Here is an 18,262-nt window from a genome sequence, read left to right on the forward strand (position 1 = left end):
GTCGTGGGCTCCCAGCAGAAGCCGCTGCCGGCTGGCGGACCTGGCGTCATCCTGCAGCTCATCCTTATGTTGGACCGGGAAGTCCTGACTCAGTTTCCCTGGAGTGCCCCCATCTGGAGCTGGGACAGGGGGCCTGGTGAGCTCCGGGGTCAGACGTCCATCTGGGGCTGGAGTCACCGTGGATCGGTGCCATTTAAAAACAGACGCGCAACAGTGATGTCACCACATACGAGCCTGGGTCGTGCTCGCATTGCCTGTGTGACCGCTGACGCTGGGACACCCGCCCCCTACCTGATACTGAGCAACGGGCTGGCTCTGCTCTCCGCGATCTGAGCCAATTAATCCCAATGAGTTAGATGGAGAAACGAAGTTTAGTTAGATTAGATTAGATTAGAGGGCTATTCGGAAGACGGGTCACTAAGTCTCAAAGATTCCTCTTCAAGGATTACAGAATCTCGAGGCAGCTGTGTAGGGAAAGGGGGCGGTGAGGAGGGGCTCAGGGATGTGGGCTCCAGGCGAGACAGGCTCCAGGCATCACGTTTGATGCGAGCTCAGTGAGCCCAGGAGTCAGAAGAAAGATTTCTTAGACTCTCAAGGTCTGGTGTCATGCTCTTTTACCCAGAGAGTACCATGGGGACAGGCCCCTGGGCAGGGAAGAGCTGCAATGGGTTGAGGATAGGAGTAAATTTATAAGGCACAGGCATGTGAGTTATTTTTTACTAAAAAAAGTAAAGACCATGTTTAAAAAGCTGTTAATATGGTGTCAGTGCAGGTGGGGTCTGGTTATCCTGTGGTCGTATAACGTTAGATACGAATCAGCTCAGGCCGTCCTACACTTCCCAGAGGGTCGCTTAGATCGGCATGTGGGCCTGGACGCCGTGGGCTTCTCTCCCTGGGGAGCCTTGATCCACATCATAAAATTCCCCTTGAGCCCATTTGCCCCTGAAATCTTTTGGGGACAGAGAGGGTGGTCAGTCTTCTGTGACTACTTCCAGCTGTACGTGATCGCAGAGCTGTCCCTAAATGGGGCCACAGGGGTTCAGGCAGGAAGTTCAGTGGACCGGAAGGTTGTGCCCATGGAGTCTAAGGCAGACAAGGTATGCAGATCCTCTGGAGACGGAAGAATCATTTGATGAGAAGTGCTTCAGGAGGCGAAATTTTGTTGACATGCACAAGACAAACAATGAAATAGAAAACAAATTATGATAAGAAATACAAGCAGTATGATCAACCCAGTGAATAAGGCTTTGATAGTAGTCCAGGGGCCTGGACCTGACCAGGAGTCCAACCAATCGTTTGGGGATGGGGTGGGGTCGGGCATGGATTTAATTTGGTGGCTCATCTCAGATAGGAAGCCAGAGATATTTTGATGGTACTCAGGGATATAGACAACATTCGATTTTTATAATGGCACAAGTGCCCCCCTGTGCTGCTGTCAAGACCTCCAGTGCCATTGGGTTTTGCAGGACCCCCTTACGCATTTGGGATACTTCTAAATCGAGCAGCGAAGGGCTATGTTGTGTATCATTCAATGCCTTCGTGGTAAATTTGTTTAGGGCTTCCAGGTGCCAGATGACACTTTTGATTCCTAATTGGGGAAGGAAAATTGAGGCAACGTGGTCATCCCACTGGAAGCCAGAGCGGGTCCAGCGCTGTTGCAGGGTGGGTAGGTCAGCAGGGGAGATATAGTAAATGGAGTTCTTCCTTGCATCCAGACAAAGCCTAGGGTGCATCGTCCAGTCCATCCAGGAGGCAGCCAAGGCCATAAGTTGGAGCCACATAACCACCGAGTGCCGTTAGGGGGTAGCCAACGTGTGCTGGGCCGTTCTGTCCCAGTCGGTCCCAAACCAATCAGCATTTTTTAAGGCTATGATATGAGAATACACATAACGGGGAATTTGTCCCATAGGTCGGGTGCTATTACACGAAGTATCACAAGTCTGATTGGTTTGTTCCCAACATAGAGTGGCCTTTTGACTGAGGTGACCACTAGTAAGAGTGAGCCAAGTATATTCATCCCAAATTTGCTATAGTCCATCCTGTGTGTATCGATGGGTGGGGGCTTTACCTTCGGAACTCGTCTATGATCCCCCTGCGACCAGGCAAGTCTAGTTAGTATGTGGGCAGTAGAGTTGAAGGAAAAGGTTTGATTGTGGCCAGGGAGCTCCCAGGTGACAGAGACGGATGGCCCCAAGGAGACATTATGTTTAGTAACAGATGAATCTTGTAGAAGAGAAGAGCTAGAAATACCTTGTGTAGTGAAGAGAAGCATTGCACGCCAGTCAGTGCCCTGGAGGGGAGAGACCCACCAGGGGAGGCCAGAAGCCCTAGACAGAGGCAAGGGTCTGCAAACCCAACACGTGGTTTGGCTACGGAGCTCAGCATAATGTTGAGCCCGTTTTTAAAGAGAATTGTCTGTCATTACAAAAGGAGATAAGAGGAAAATAATCGAGATAGGGCTCGTTTTGTTCTAAAAAGTAGTTCTAAATCACCGGTTTTTTCACAAGAGTAATCCAGTTGAACAGCAGGATCTGGATCAGCTTTGTCCTCTAAAGAAGTCATATTGGGAAATATGAGTCCAAGAAGTATGCTCTGTTAACTCTACAGCTGTGAGGGTCCTTAGAATGACTTGAGGTGCCCGCCGGCAGCCAAGCGGTTGAGTTACGCACTGTGCTTTGGAGGCCCAGGGTTTCGCCAGTTCGGATCCTGGGTGTGCACATGGCACCACCCGTCAGGCCATGCTGAGGTGGCGTCCCACATGCCACAACTAGAAGGACCCACAACTAAACATTTACAACTATGTGCCAGGGGACTTGGGGGAGAGAAAGGAAAAGTAAAATCGTAAAAAAAATAAAACGTTAAAAAAAAAGAAGGATTTGATAAGGTCCTTTCCATTTTGGGTTCAGCCCATCAGCATGTGTTTTCCAATCCTTTAAATACACCATGTCTCTAATACCGGCTCAACACAAGGTTGACATGAGGGAAGCCATATTGTAGAAAAGAAACCATATTGTAACTTTAACGGACCTCTGACTCACTAGCCCAGATGTGCTCTGTAGATTTGGTGGCACCTCCCAGTGGCTTTAAGATAACTTTGTTCTTTTGAGCTCTCTGGGAATGTCATGACCTCTGGGCAGAGAGCCATGCTGATAGCCATCATCAATGACAACTGAAAGAGCAGAGTATAGGGCAGTTGCTCCACTCTCTGCTGCAAATCCGGAGAAACAAAGGACTCTCAGGAACTGGGACCAGATGTCTGCCCCACCCAGGGACCAGCCACCTCCCCCTCCTGGAGACCAGCCCCGTATATAACTCACCTGGAGTCTCTGTTCTGGGAGATGGTTATTTTGGACATGAGTCAGCCATCTTCCTTCTTGCTAGTGTAGGGGAGGAAGACATTCCCTCTTCCCAAATGGGGGTTCGTCTGGCCGGAGAACGAATTAGATTCACATGAGAAAATTAAATATTTATGAGGAACCATGGCCCGGGGCCTTTCTTCCTGAAGGAAGAAAGGGCACCAAAGAAGTGGGGTGCACATAGTGGTTATATACCCCCAAACAGGGTGTTTCACATGTGATTGAAATGTCCCTCCCACAATAGTCACAAGATTGCCCCGTCAGCACAGTGCTTGATGGACACAGCAGGTAGTGGTCTGCTGTCTCGGTGGGCGTAGCAGGAGGCAAGTTGATTGTCTGGAGGTGGGCGGTCACAGGTGAGCGCAGCAATCAGTTCCTAGCCTAAGAAAAGATGCTTAATCCTTAAAGAAATGCCAAGGTTGGGAGGGGGAGGGAAGTCAGTTACAGGAGGTTACCAGACTAGCACAATAAAATGCAGATTTAAGTCCTTGCCTTTGGTATTGATTAAGAGTTTCTAGAGAGAAGATCATCTCCTTTCTTCTTCCTGGTACAGAGAGGGAGGCAATTTACAGATAGAGATTTACCTTACAAATGTAAATGTGTCCTAACAAAGGGCAAGTTCCATTCCTCAAAGCCTCCTTTCCTGTTCCAGTTTATCAAAAGCAATCAGCCTCAAAAAATCCTGATGCCAAAGAGACATATCTTGGGGTGGCCAATTTCAGGTCCCTACACTAGCAAGCCGTAATGAAGTCCTCTCTGTCCTGCCACCTTGCCTCCTGACTATTGTCGTGTCTTGCGGTGAGCAGACGAGCCCACTTGGCTGGTAACATCTCCAGGACTTACCTGGCACGGTCTATCGGCTGACTGGTTCCGCCTTGGGTACATGATTATCAACACACTCATCCAGTTCCTTTCGTATGAGGCCGGCCTCAGTGGAATATCAGGCCAGCTGGTGGTAATCAGAGTCCAATACTATGTCGGTGGATGGGAAGGATTTCCTAAGGACCTAACCCCAACCTGTTCTGAGGGGCCGTTCTCGTCCGTGGGAGGCCAGTAGGTCAGAGTGTAATCCAAGTTTCCCGGGTTTCGAGACTTAGTTTGGAGAGATGTCGTTTAGAGTGTGGTTTGCCTTCTCCACTTTCCCAGAGGATTGTGGGTGCCAGCCCAAATGCAGGAGTATTTAATTTGTAAGGCTGAAGAGACGCGTTGTGTTATTTGAGCTACAAAGAGGGACGTTGTCACTCTGTAAGGTCTGGGGGAAGGCAAAGCGTGGGACGATCTCCCTCAGAAGGGCCTTTGTTACTGTGATTGCCCGTTCACTTCGACAAGGAAAGGCCTCAGTCCAGCCTGTAAAGGTATCGACACACACCGAAAGATGTTTATGGCCATGACGTGGAGGCACTTGAGTAAAGTCCACTTGCCAGTCTTGCCCGGATAGGGGCCCCGGCGTCGTACAGGCCGTAACAGAGGAGGTGCTCTAGCTGCCCGCTCTGGATTGACTTGAGCAGAAGTGGCGCAAGAGCGGCAGAGCTGCCTAATGGTGGCCTGGAGAGTATGGCCATCGAAGGATTTGGAAAGTGGTTGAGTCAAAGATCGTTTGCGGAAATGGGCAGCCTGATGAATTCCATTAACTGATGTCCACTGGAGGCTTGTAGGTGAGAAAATTTACCCTGATCGTTAATTAGCCAAGACTGCTTTGTTTCCTGGGTGTTTCCCTTTTCTTGAGCCAGGGTTATTTCTCGATTTGTACAAATAGGACTAATGAGGCCCAAAGCAGGGGGAATGGGGAGTCAGCTTAAAAGACTACTTTGTTTAGCTGCCTGTTTAGTTTCCCAGTCAGTGAAGTTATTCCCCTTGCTCTCAAGGGCTAAGTCCTTCTGGTGTCCCCAGCAATGGACAGAGCCACTTGCTTTGGAAGAAGCACAGAGTTTAAAAGAGCCAAAGGGCTGGCCCCGTGGTGGAGTGGTTAAGTTAGCACGCTCTGCTGCAGGCGGCCCAGTGTTTCGTTAGTTCGAATCCTGGGCGCGGACATGGCACTGCTCATCAAACCACGCTGAGGCAGCGTCCCACATGCCACAACTAGAAGGACCCACAACGAAGAATATACAACTATGTACCAGGGGGCTTTGGGGAGAAAAAGGAAAAACATAAAATCTTTATAAAAAATAAAAAGAAATAAAAGAGCCGAGACCTCTGCTCCGTGTTCGATAGGGGAGGTCTTTGCGTTGAGTAAACCCCTTTCCTTCCATGTGGCCCCGTGTGCATGCAACACCAAGAAGGCATGTTGTGAGTCAGTGTAAATATTAAGAACCATGTCCTTCGCCAGGCGAAGAGCTCGGGTGAGAGCAGTGAGTTCAGCCTCTTGGGCGGACGTATTCGCCGGAAGGGCTTGTGCCTCGAGGACACGAAGGCGTTTACTATGGCGCAGCCCGCCTCGTGGATGCCCTGTTCTGTGAAGCTACTGCTGTCTACACAGCAGGTGTCATCCACGTTATCCACAGGGGAGTCCAGCAGTCAGGCCTGCTAGGACCCTTGTCCTATGACTTCAGAGCATGTGCTTGAATCCTGGGCTGGGTAATCAGGACCGGGCACAATGTCTGCCAGATTAATCTTGACAGACCCTGAGGATGGCATCAGGGGAGTCTAGGAGGATGGCCCGATATTTAGTTAGACGTCCTCCAGTCATCCATTGATGTCCCTTAGTTTGTAAGACAGCTTGTACCTGATGGGGAGTCATGACTGTTCAAGCTTGTCCCATAGTTAATTGAGAGGCCTCCTCAACTAACGGAGCTGTAGCTGCCACAGCCCTGAAGCAGGCTGGCCATCCCAAAGCCACGGAGTCTCGAGTTCTTGAGAAATAGCCAACAATTCGGGTCTCTAGGCCTGGTCCTTGAGTGAGGGTACCGAGGGCCTGGCCCTGCTTTTCACTAGGCAGAGCTGGGGCTGGGGTAGAAGACGGTTGTTGAACGGACCAAAAGGCCTTGTCCTCCTTTCATGTCCATTCCAGAGGTTCCCTATCAGCTCCCCTGGTTGATTCATGTAAGGACTTTGCTGTTACCTTGAACTGAGGAAGCCATGAACGAGAGAGTCCTGCCACACCCAGGAAAGTGCCAAGTTGTCTTGTTGTCTTTGGTGGTCCGAGTTCGAGGATAGTCGTTTTCCTATTTACAGAAAGTGCCCCATGTGCTGGGGTTAAATCGTAGCCCAAATAGGACACCTGCTGTTGTGAAATTTGTGCGTTTCGTGGGGACACTCGATATCCCCGTTGGGCTAAGAAATTAAGGACAAGGACAGTGTTGTGACCAGAATCCTCCTTTGCGGGACTACAAACAAGAACACCATCAACATATTGTATGAAGCCAGCAACAGGGAGTTCAGCATCCCGCAGCTCCTTGCCTGGGGCACTTCCGAACAAATGGGGGCCACCCCGAAAACCTTGCCGGAGGGCTGTCCTGTCAATTGGGTGGGAAGAGCTTCATTAGGAAACTTCCATTCAAAGGCGAATAAAGGTTGGGAAGTTGCATCCAGAGGAATCCAGAGGAAAGCATCCTTTAAGTCCAGGACTTAAAGCAATCAGAGTTTTCCGGGAGCTGGGAAAGTGTAGTATCTGGGTTAGGCTTGATGGGGGGACAGGAACAGTGGCCTCATTCATTATGCGGAGGTCCTGGACCAAACGATAATCTCCACTTGGCTTCTTCACAGGCAAGACAGGAGTATTACAGGGAGATTGAAGTCATTGAAGGAGGCCGTGACTGAGGAATTTTAATAAGAGGGGTTGTGATCCTTCGATTGCCTCTGGTTTTAAAGGGTGTTGTTTCTTCTGGGGAGAAGAGAAGAGTCCCGCAGAGTGACAGAGACCAGCTGTGCTGTTAGAGCCCTTCCTGGAAGGGAGCAGTCCCAAACCTGGGGGTCAGCTGCTTCCCATATATGGGGTGCAATATCAGAGGGGATCTGGGAAACAACAGAGCTGAAACACACTCCCAGTCTTCTTGTGAAAAAGGCCTCACTGCTTGTCACAAAGCTTCAGCCTGAGGGGCAGCTTCAGGTTCATCTCACGTCTAGAGGCTGCGTACGTGATCTCAGGGAACAGGCCATGGGACACACCTTTGCACTCTCCCTTGGACTCAGCACAGCTCACCAGTGCCTCCCAGAAGCAGCCCATGCACTCATCTGGGGCCCTGAATTGTTTGCAACTACTGCCAGTGGGGACGGCTCCAGATCCCCTGGTCTGGAGGCCAGTAGGCTCTACAACGGCAGGCCCGGAGGACTGTCTATATTTGCATTCCTTACAAGCTGCTGCCTGAGGGTCTGGCTCCCATCAGCCTGAACCCAGGAGCTGGCTGAGATCCCTCCCCCGGAACACTCACAGGTCTCAGCAGACCCCACCAGCTGGGACCCACTGAGGACACATCGGGCTGCTCTGACAACCACCAAGGTCCCAGAGACAACCAAGAGCTAGGACAGGTCAAGTGATAAGGCTCATCTCCCACAGAAGGCCACTCCTTCCAGACTGGGAGACAAAGCTTTTCACCTAATACATAGAAACAGACACAGAGTCAAGCAAAATGAGGAAAGAAAGGAATATGTATAACACAAAATAACAGGATAAAACCCTAGAAAGAGGCCACAATAAAATGGAGACAAGTAATTTACCCGATAAAGAGATCAAGCTAATGGTCATAACGATGCTCAATGAACTCAGGAGGAGATTGGATGCACGGACAGGACATCAACAAGGAGATGGGAACTGTAAGAAAGTACCAAATAGAAGTGACAGAGCTGAAGAATACAATGCAAGGACTAAAAAAACACGAGCAGGGTTCAACGGCAGAGCAGATGGAGCAGAGGAAACAGTGATCTGGAAGACAGGGCAGAGGAGATCACCCACACGGAGCTGCAAAAAAACAACAATAAATCTTTTGAAGTGATGATAGCTTAAGGGACTTATGGAACATCAAGTGCAATAATATTCACATTGTTTGGGTCCCAGACGGGGAAGAGACACAGAAGGGGGAAGAAAACTTATCTGAGGAAATAATGGTTGAAAACTTTTCTAACCTGTGGAAGGAAAGAAATCCAGATCCAGGAAGCCCAGAGAGTTCTAAACAAGATGAACCCAAAGAGATCCATACCAAGACACATTACAATTAAAGTGTCAAAAGTTAAAGAGAGAATCTTAAACACAGCTAGAGAAAATAACTTGTTATGTACAAGGCAACCCCCATAAGACCATCAGCAGATTTCTCAGCAGAAACCTTGCAGGCCAGAAGGGAATGGCATGACATATTCAAAGTGCTGAAAGGAAAGAACTTCCAAGCAAGAATACTCTATCTAGCAAAGTTACTCGGAATTGAAGGAGAGATTTCCAGATGAGCAGAAGCTAAAGGATGTCATCACTAGATAACCGGGTTACAAGAAACGTTAAAGGGACTTCTTTAAGCTGAAAAGAAAGGACACTAATTGGTAACTGAAAGACATACGAAAGTAAGAAGCTCACTGGTAAAGATAAGTATACAGTAAAAATAGTGGGTTAACCATTTACAAAGCTACTATGAAGTGTAAAAGACAAAAATAGTAAAGAAAAATACAATAGTTATGGGATACAAAAATGAAATGATGTAAAATGTGACATCAAAAACATAAGACGTGGGGAGATAAAAATGTAGAGATTTAAAAATTATGATTACCACATTATGTTAGATGATAAGGGAATAAGAGACAAGAAAAACAAAAACATTTGGTTAATATATATACAAACATATAAAATAAGGAAGAAATATTCAAAAAAAGTAGAGATTTATAATGTATTTAAACTTAACTTGCTATCAACTTAATATAAACTGATCCATATATTGGCTGCTATACGTGAGCCTCGTGGTAACCACAGAGCAACCACCTATCGTAGATACACAGAAAATAATGAGAGGGGCCGGCTCCGTGGCCGAATGGTTAAGTTCACACGCTCCACTGCTGCGGCCCAGGGTTCGGATCCTGGGCACAGACATGGCACCACTCATCAGGCCACGTTGAGGCAGCGTCCCACATCCCACAACTAGAAGGACCTGCAACTAAGATATACAACTATGTATCGGGAGGTTTGGGAAATAAAGCAGAAAAAAAAAAAACGATTGGCAACAGTTGTTAGCCTAGGTGCCAATCTTAAAAAAAAAGAAAAGTATAAAAAAAAAAAGAGAGAAAGAAAATAATGAGAAAGGAATCGCAGCATCCCACTACAGAAATTCATCAAAGCGCAAGAGAGGGAGAAAGGAACAACCCTCTGCACCGATGGGCGAGGTGGGCTGTTCTAAAGGGATGAACCTGTGGCTCGGACAACGGGAAGCCGAGGGTGGATGATGACGAGTGGGCCCTGTGGGCTCAGGACGGGACGTGGGGGACGTTGGGATCACCTATGAGAGCCTGAGGCGGTCCTCACTGTCTTTTACATCCGGGCTCCTAAGACACTAACCCCCGACCCCGCAATCAGGAAGCCGATGCCCCAGCCCGGGTGCAGCCCCACCAACTGCCCCTTCAGGAGACACAGCAGATTGGGTGCCCAGGAAGAGCGGCCACCGCTGTGCCGGGTGAGATGATACATTGCCAAGGATGCCGGATTGCCCTTGAAGTACAGTGACTTGGTTAATGCAGCCACAGCGTGTCTTGTGTGTTCTAAACCACACCCAGGGCAGCTGCCAAAGGAATCCGGGGGCCATTCACCGGAGGTCCCAGCAGTGGATTCGCACATCCATTCATTTGGCCCGTCCCCTGGAGGGCGGCTCTAACTAGGCCCTGGTCTGTGCAGACACTGGTCTGGCCCAACCCAGGCTTTCCTGTCACCATGCAAACGCGGCTGCCACCATTATGCACTCAGAGAAACTGAGCACATGTACAGGTGCTCTGGTTGAATACACAGTGATTGGGGTCACATTTCAAAGGTCACGATGTGCAAGACTGGGGAGAAGAACATGACACTGGGTGGAGGAGATACAAGGGTGGGAATACAGGCCTGGTCTGGGGTCTTGGGACCACTGTCTAGAACAGATGCCACCTTCTTCTCATCCTGGTTTGCAGATATTTGCATTGGTCAAAGTTGGTTGTCAGACATGTGAGTTGAAAGTCACTGAGGTGAAGAAGGCTTTTGTTAGAAAGTTACTTTATTGAGGTCATAATGGTTTATAACATTATGAAATTTCAGGTGTACATTATTATTTATCACTTTCTGTATAGACACTGTCATGCTCACTACCAATAGCCTAATTTTTACCTATCACTGTACATATGTGTCCCTTTACTATTTTCGCCCACCCTCCAACCAACCCCCTTGCCCTCTGGTAACCACTAGTCTGTTCTCTTTGGCCTTGTGTTTGTTTATCACCAACATACGAATGAAATCACGTGGTGTTTGTCTCTCTCTGTCTGGCTTATTTTGCTTAACATAATACGCTCAAGGTCCATCCATGTTGTTGCAAATGGGACAGGTTCACCTTTTTCTTTGGCTGAGTAGTATTCCATTGTGTGTACACCACATCATCTTTATCCAATCATCAGTTGATGGGCACTTGGGTTGCTTCCATGTCTTGGCTATTGTGAATAGTGCCACAGTGAACATAGGGGTGCCTAAATCTCTTTGAATTGTTGATCTGGAGTTCTTTGTATAAATACCTAGTAGCTGGATAGGTGGGTCACATGGTATTTCTATTTTTCATTTTTTTGGAAATCTCCATACTGTTTTCCATAGTACCTGCACCAGTTTGCACTCCCACCAGCAGTGTATGAGGGTTCCCTTTTCTCCACACCCTCTCCAACACTTGTCACTTCTTGTCTTGGTCATTATAGCCATTCTAACAGGCGTAAGGTGATAGTGTTTTGATTTGCATTTCCCTAATTACTGATGTTGAGCATTTTTCCATGTGCCCGTTGCCCATCTGTGTATGTTCTTTGGAAAAATGTCTGTTCATATCCTTTGCCCATTTTTTGATCGAGTTGTCTTTCTGCTTTTGAGTTATATGAGTTCTTTATATACTTTGGAGATTAACCCCTTGTCGGATATATGATTTGCAAATATCTTCTTCCGGTTGGTGGGTTTTCTTTTGGTTTTGCTCTGGTTTCCTTTGCCTTGCAAAAGCTCTTTAGTCTGATGTAGTCCCATTTGTTTATTTTTACTTTTCTTTCCCTTGCCTGAGTAGACATGGTCTTCAAAAGATGCTGCTAAGACTGATGTCGAAGAGTGCCCTGCCTATATTTTCTTCTAGGAATTTTATGTCTTCAGGTCTTATCTTCAAGTCTTTAATCCATTTTGAGTTAATTTTTGTGTATGGTGTAAGAAAATGTTCTACTTTCATTCTTTTGCATGTGGCTGTCCAGTTTTCCCAACACCATTTAGTGAAGAGACTTTCCTTTCTCAATTGAAAGTTCTTGGCTCCTTTGTCAAAGGTTAGCTGTCCATACATGTGTGGTTTTACTTCTGGCTTTCACTTATGTTCCATTGATCCGTGTGTCTGTTTTTGTGCCAAGACCATGCTGTTTTGATTACCATAGCTTTGTAGTATATTATGAATTCAGCAATTTTTATACTTCCAGTTTTATTCTTTTTTCTCAGGACTGATTTTGCTATTTGGGGTCGTCTGTGGTTCCATATAAATTTTAGGATTCTTTGCTCTATTTCCATGAAGAATGTCATTGGGATTCTGATTGGGATTGCATTGAATCTGTAGATTGCTTTAGGTACTATGGACATTTTAACTATATTTATTCTTCCAATCCATGAGCGTGGAACATCTTTCCATTTCTTTATATCTTCTTCAATTTTTTTCAATAATGTCTTATAGTTTTCAGTGTATAGGTCTTTCATCTCCTTGGTTAGATTTGTGCCTAGATATTTTGTTCTCTTTGTTTTGATGGTAAATATAATTGTATTCTTGAGTTCTATTTCTGCTAGTTCGTTATTAGTGTATAGAAATGCAACTGATTTTTGTAAGTTGATTTTGTACCCAGCCACTTTCCTGTAGTTGTTACTATTTCTAATAGTTTTCTGATGGATTCTTTAGGGTTTTCTATCTACTGACTCATGTCATCTGCAAACAGTGAGTGTTTCATTTCTTTCTTTCCAACTTCAATACCTTTTGTTTCTTTTTCTTGCTTAATTGCTCTGGCCAAAACCTTCAGGACTATGTTGAATAAGAGTAGCAAGAGTGGACACCCTTGTCTTTTCCCTGTTCTCAGAAGGATGGCTTTCAGTTTTTCCCCGTTGAGCATGATGTTAGCTCTGGGCTTGCCATATATGCGCTTCATTATGTTAAGGTACTTTCCTTCTATAATGATTTTATTGAGAGTTTTTATCATAAATGGATGTTGGATCTTGTCAAATGCTTTCTCTGCATCTATTGAGATGATCATATGGTTTTTATTCCTCCTTTTCTTGATGTGGTGTATCACATTGATTGATTTGTGGATGTTGATCCATCTCTGTGTCCCTGGTAAAAACCCCACTTCATCCTGGTGCATGATCCTTTTAATGTGTTGCTGTATTTGGTTCGCCAATATGTTGTAGAGGATTTTTGCATCTATGTTCATCAGCAATATTGGCATGTAATTTTCCTTCTTTGTGTTTTTCTTGTCTGGATTTGGGATCAGGGTGATGTTGGCCTCATAAAATGAGTTAGCAAGCGTACCCTCTTCTTGAATTTTCTGGAATAGTTTGAGGATAGCTATTAAATCTCCTTCGAATGTTTGGTAGAATTCTCCAGAGAAGCCATCTGGTCCCAGGCTTCTGTTTTTTGTAAAGTTTTTGATTACTGTTTCAATCTCTTTACTTGTGATTGGTCTATTCAGATTCTCTATTTCTCCTTGATTCCACTTTGGGAAGTTGTATGAGTCTAAGAATGTCTCCATTTCCTGTAGATTGTCCAATTTGTTGGTATATAGTTTTTCATACTCTTCTCTTATAATCCTATTTCTATGGTATCCACTGTAATTTCTCCTCTTTCATTTCTAATTTTATTGAATTGAGCCTTCTCTCTTTTTTCCTTAATAAGCCTGGCTAAGGCTTTGTCAGTTTTGTTTACCTTCTCAAAGAACCAGAACTTAGTTTCTCTTTGGATGATCTATCCATTGATGTAAGTGGGGTGTTGAGGTCTCCTACTATTATTGTGTTGCCGTTAATTTCCTGGTTGATGTCTGTTAATATTTCTTTATGTACCTTGGTGCTCCTGTGTTAAGTGCATATATATTCATAAGTGTTATGTCCTCTTGGTGGAATGTCCCTTTTATCGTTATCTCCTGCCCTTCTTTGTCTCTCACTGCCTTTTTATCTTGAAGCCTGCATTGTCTGATATAAGTATGGCAACACCTGCTTTATTTGATTGCCATTTACTTGGGAGTATCACCTTCCATCCCTTCCCTCTGAGCCTGTGTTTCTCTTTAGAGCTGAGATGTGTTTCCTGGAGGCAGCGTATTTTGGGGGGTCTTTTTAATCCAGCCAGCCACTCTGTGTCTTTTGATTGGAGAATTCAATCCAGTTACATTTAGAGTGATTATTGATATATGAGGGCCTAATACTGCCATTTTATGTCTTGTTTTCCAGTTGTTCAGTATTTCCCTTATTTCTCATCCCAAGTATTTCTGATTGCCATTTCAGTTTGGTGATTTTCTCTGATGGTTTTCTCATTATTTATCAGGTTGTGCTGTTATTATTACATTTCTCCTAGTGTTCAATGTAACTTTAAATTATCCCTGGCCATCTTAGTCCTGTAACAAGATTTTACAGGACCTAGGGCCATAATTTTTAAATATAAACCCAGCTGGGGTAACGGAAGCTGGGTGATCAGCAGAAGCTGTCCTTGAACGTGGATTTTCCACGTTGAGCTTGGGTGAAGTTGATCTTTCACAATGGGAACTTGCCACTGAAAAACCTTACTTGCTGCGACAAGAATAGGAATAGGTGGTGGGCGTCCAGACAACCGGATTGGACTCCTCAACCCTTTAGTGAGGGACCCCTCAGGAAAAGGCTTTCCCAGACTCTGCCTGAAAGCGCGGGAAGTCCTGGATCTGGGAAGACTGGTACACATGTCTCTCAACACCGTCGAGGAGCAACTGAGCTCAAGGGCTCCTGCAGGTGGTGAGGTGTTGGTCCTGGACGGTGCAGGAAATGGTCCCTGAGTCACTTCAGATCCCAGTTCTGATACCATGGAATGTAGACAGAAATATCTGCAAAGAGCAACTTCATCAAAGGAAGGCTTTATTGCATTTGCATGGAGAGTTTGCAAACTGGGAGATGCAGTGTTTGGGGCAAATGGAAAGCACGCCCTGAAGAGGGGGAGGCACCGTGAGGGTTTTCAAAGCTGAAACGGGTGAAGCCACAGGCCCATTCAGCAGTTCCTATGCTGGCTCAGCCTCACCCGGAAACCATGTCCTGTGCTCACTGGCTGCTGGGTTAAGGGGAGGCTGTACTGGGCTGAGTGACCCAGATACAGAAGGAAACACTGGGTTTCAGCACAACTTGATGTTTTCCTGAGAACAGAACATTTGACTGCACCTCCTGGAATGGCCACTTGACTCTGTTTTGTTTTTAGGTCCCAGTTAGCCACACAGAATCCATTTCATTTCTCTGGATTGTTGTTTCTGGAGGTTTCTGATTTTACCTCATTACACACACTGTAGCTACAAGTGGAGTTCAGCCCGCATTTCTGTCCGGCCATATTTTGGGGCCCCAACCTGACAGTTATCAAGCCAAGCTCTCAGGACATGAAACAAGCTTAGTAAGATTTTGCTGGGGTTTTTGGTCAATGTTTACAGCTTCCGGGACCATAGTTTTTAAGCGGGGGTGTCAGAGTGCCATGCTTGACTCTTTAGAAATTAAAGTCCTATGTCTGGTCTTAAAACTGTGGTTCTCAGATCCAGTGCACAAAAAATACACATATTTTGAGAGTCCGAAAGTGTCCCTAAATGGGCACTCTAATTCTGAACTGTCTTTGGTATTGTCAGTCCACCGGGACAAAAATTTACAAGAAAGGACTGGACTCCTCAAACATAAAACCGGTTGGAGCCTCGAGGGTGCAGCCTCAGAAGACTTAGAAAAAGAAATTCCCATAATGACGAAAAGTGTGTAGGCAGAAAGAGTCCTCACCCACCAAGGAAACCCCTCGAGCATCAAGAGCCGCACCCAGCACCAGGGCAGGTGCACCCCAGCTCCCAAGGAAGGCGAGGACCTCGACCCACAGGAGGGAAGTCAAAGCCTGAGAGGGCTCACAGTCAGGGAGACAGCAGGGCGCACAAAAGGGCTCGCATGGGCATCTCAGCAATTCCAGGGGACGGCAGTGTGGGATCACGAGGTCATTTCAGATCCCGTTTCTGGCACCAGGAATCTCAACCTCAAAGGAAGAAACCAGTTCAAGAGGAAAAGATTAATTTGGGATCAAAGATTTTCAATTTGGGGTACATAGAATTGGGTGGCAGTCCAAATAGTGCCACACCAGGGAGCAAAAGTCAGGGGATTTTAAGACAAAAAGGGGATGTTTGCATAATTTGTTTACAAAGAATCTTGATTGGTGTTGGCGGCAGAAAACGAATGAGGGCTGAAGACGCTCAGGCCCTCACCAAGCAAAGCTCTGTTCCTGCCGCAAGTTCCTGCACCTTGAATGACGGCATCATCCCCGTGTCTGTTCTCAAGGTACAGAGGATCCGGTGAAGCTGCCTCATCAGGCCACTATTAGGCCAGTGTCAGTCTCCTGTGGCCAGCGAATCATGGCAGGACATGACCACCACCCCATCACGCTCCTCTGCTGTTCTCCTCCTCTCTCTGATCCAGGCACAGGGGCCTCTGGCTATCCTCCTAATATCCAAGGCCCACGCCCTCCTTAGGAACGGCACTGGTCTGCTCAGAAACAACAGGAAGTGATTCCCTCACGGTTCCGGAGGCGGCATTCTGAAATCAGGTTGTCAGCAGGCTGGTTCCCTCTGGAGGTTCAGAGGGAGCATCTGTTCCAGCCACTCGCAGCTTCTGGTGGTTGCCAAGAATCCTTTACCTTCCTTGACTGTAGGCAGGTCACGCCAACCTCTGCCTCTGTCTTCACATGGTGAACACATGTCTGCTGTGCAGCCCTCTGTGTCCAGATTTCCCTCTTTTTAATGGGATACTCACCATTGGGTTAAGACCTGCTCTAATCTACTATGAACGCATCTTGACATCTGCAAAGATCTTATTTCCTAATAAGGTCATATTCTGAGGTTCCAGGTGGACATGAAATTCGAAGGGATGCTGCTGAACTCAGTATATGTGTATACAGGTATATATTTTATAATCAATTTAGATATTAACTTCCAGCATTAGATAAAATAATTATCTCACTGTTCTATTTCCTGGAATCAGATATATATCTCCATACCCATTAAAAAATCTCCATCTCCATCTCCCTCTCACCTCCTCACTGTGCTACTTTTCCCATGTTCGATGAAAGGTCAATGAAATCTACAGGTCAATGAGGTTCTGCTGAATGGTGTCATTTCATTGTGGGTAAGGCAGTGAGGTACATGTCCCAGAATCCCTGTCTTCATGATTCTGGGTTGGAATTCACCAATAGCCTCATTCACATCACATTTGAAAGGTGCACATGAAGCAGCCATTACTCTCAGGGTTTGGACCATAGACATGGAGCAATGCACAGCGGCTTGATGGGCAATAGCTTCCAGCTTATTTTTCTGATCACCAGCCCAGACACTCAAACATGTACCCAAACCACACACCGAATTCCCCTTTCCATTTTCTTAGAGGCCCTGGCCTCCACACATGTGCTCCTGTTCTCTGCAATTGTGGATCAGATTCTAGGGTCAGAGACCCACAGGTGTGGGCTGTGCAAAGCCCCGGTGTGCCCTCCAGGCCCCTGATGGAGGCTGTCACGGTGGTTGAGCTTGACTGACGCTGACTCCCCTCTCTTCTGGATCTTGCCTTATTTGTACCAGATGTTACTTGTACAGTGAACACCCATTCCCTTTATGTTGAGAAGATCTGGGGTCTAATTCCACGACGGACACAGCAGTGCAGCCAAAGAAAACGGGGGCTTGTTTCCCTGCTGCACCGTTGAGTGGCTGCACTGCCTGTCCTTCCACGTGAGAAGTGAGCACCTTCCTCATGTGTCAGGGACATGGTGGGAGTGTCCTGAACTCGGGGCTGAGAGCCCTCAGGATGTGTTCAGTTATCATATTTATGTGTGAATAAAACACTTGTGTACTCAGAAGATTCCACACGTTTCCCAGGAAAGTCCTATTAACGCTGTTTTCAAATCAGTTGTATATTAACAAGTGTCATTCTCTGCTTTTCCTGGGCTGAGAGATTATGTTAAAATGTCTGCATTTATGGGTTGTCCAGTCAGAATAGCAATTTTCTCAACTTAATTCTTAGCATTCTCATGCATTCTTAGTCCATACGTATACCACGTGCATATGGATTTAAATATATTTTCAGGCAAATTTTTTGCTCTTATATACCTAAAACTTTTGTCATTAAACTAACCTATAATTCATTAATAAGAGTAAGATAATGATTGTGCCAATGCTCACTAGCCAAAGAACAGCAGGATCACACCTGCAGTCACAGAAAGTGGGGTGCACTGACTTAGAGAACTGGGGGTGCACACACCGTGCAGGACTGTGGAGTGTCAGTAGGAGGGAATATGACACATGTGACCTGAGGACATATTTGGACAGGAATCTATCACACATTCAGCCTTGTGTGAGATGAGTGGAGTAAGTGTTCCAGCAAGAGTTCCTTTGCTCTGATTCGATGCTGTCAGGAGGTGAAGGTAATGTGGTCACTGGAGATCTCAAGAGTTCTTGTCTAGAAAGCAGAAGGAGTGGAGCGCAGCTAAAACTAGTTGGTGAACAGGCAGCCGTCACATTAGAAGGAAGTGGAGAAA

The 18,262-nt window shown here is 46.3% G+C and overlaps 1 long non-coding RNA gene across 1 annotated transcript in view; it reads left to right on the forward strand.

Annotated features, from left to right (window-relative positions):
- The window catches only part of LOC139041268 (uncharacterized), a 21,768-nt gene continuing 3,506 nt past the window's right edge, over positions 1–18,262 (forward strand). The window contains exon 1 of the long non-coding RNA XR_011496096.1: positions 1–136. This is a non-coding gene — a long non-coding RNA (uncharacterized lncRNA). The remainder of the gene's footprint in view (positions 137–18,262) is intronic.

The sequence above is a fragment of the Equus asinus genome, chromosome 20, assembly GCF_041296235.1.
Source record: "Equus asinus isolate D_3611 breed Donkey chromosome 20, EquAss-T2T_v2, whole genome shotgun sequence".
Taxonomy (NCBI): domain Eukaryota; kingdom Metazoa; phylum Chordata; class Mammalia; order Perissodactyla; family Equidae; genus Equus; species Equus asinus.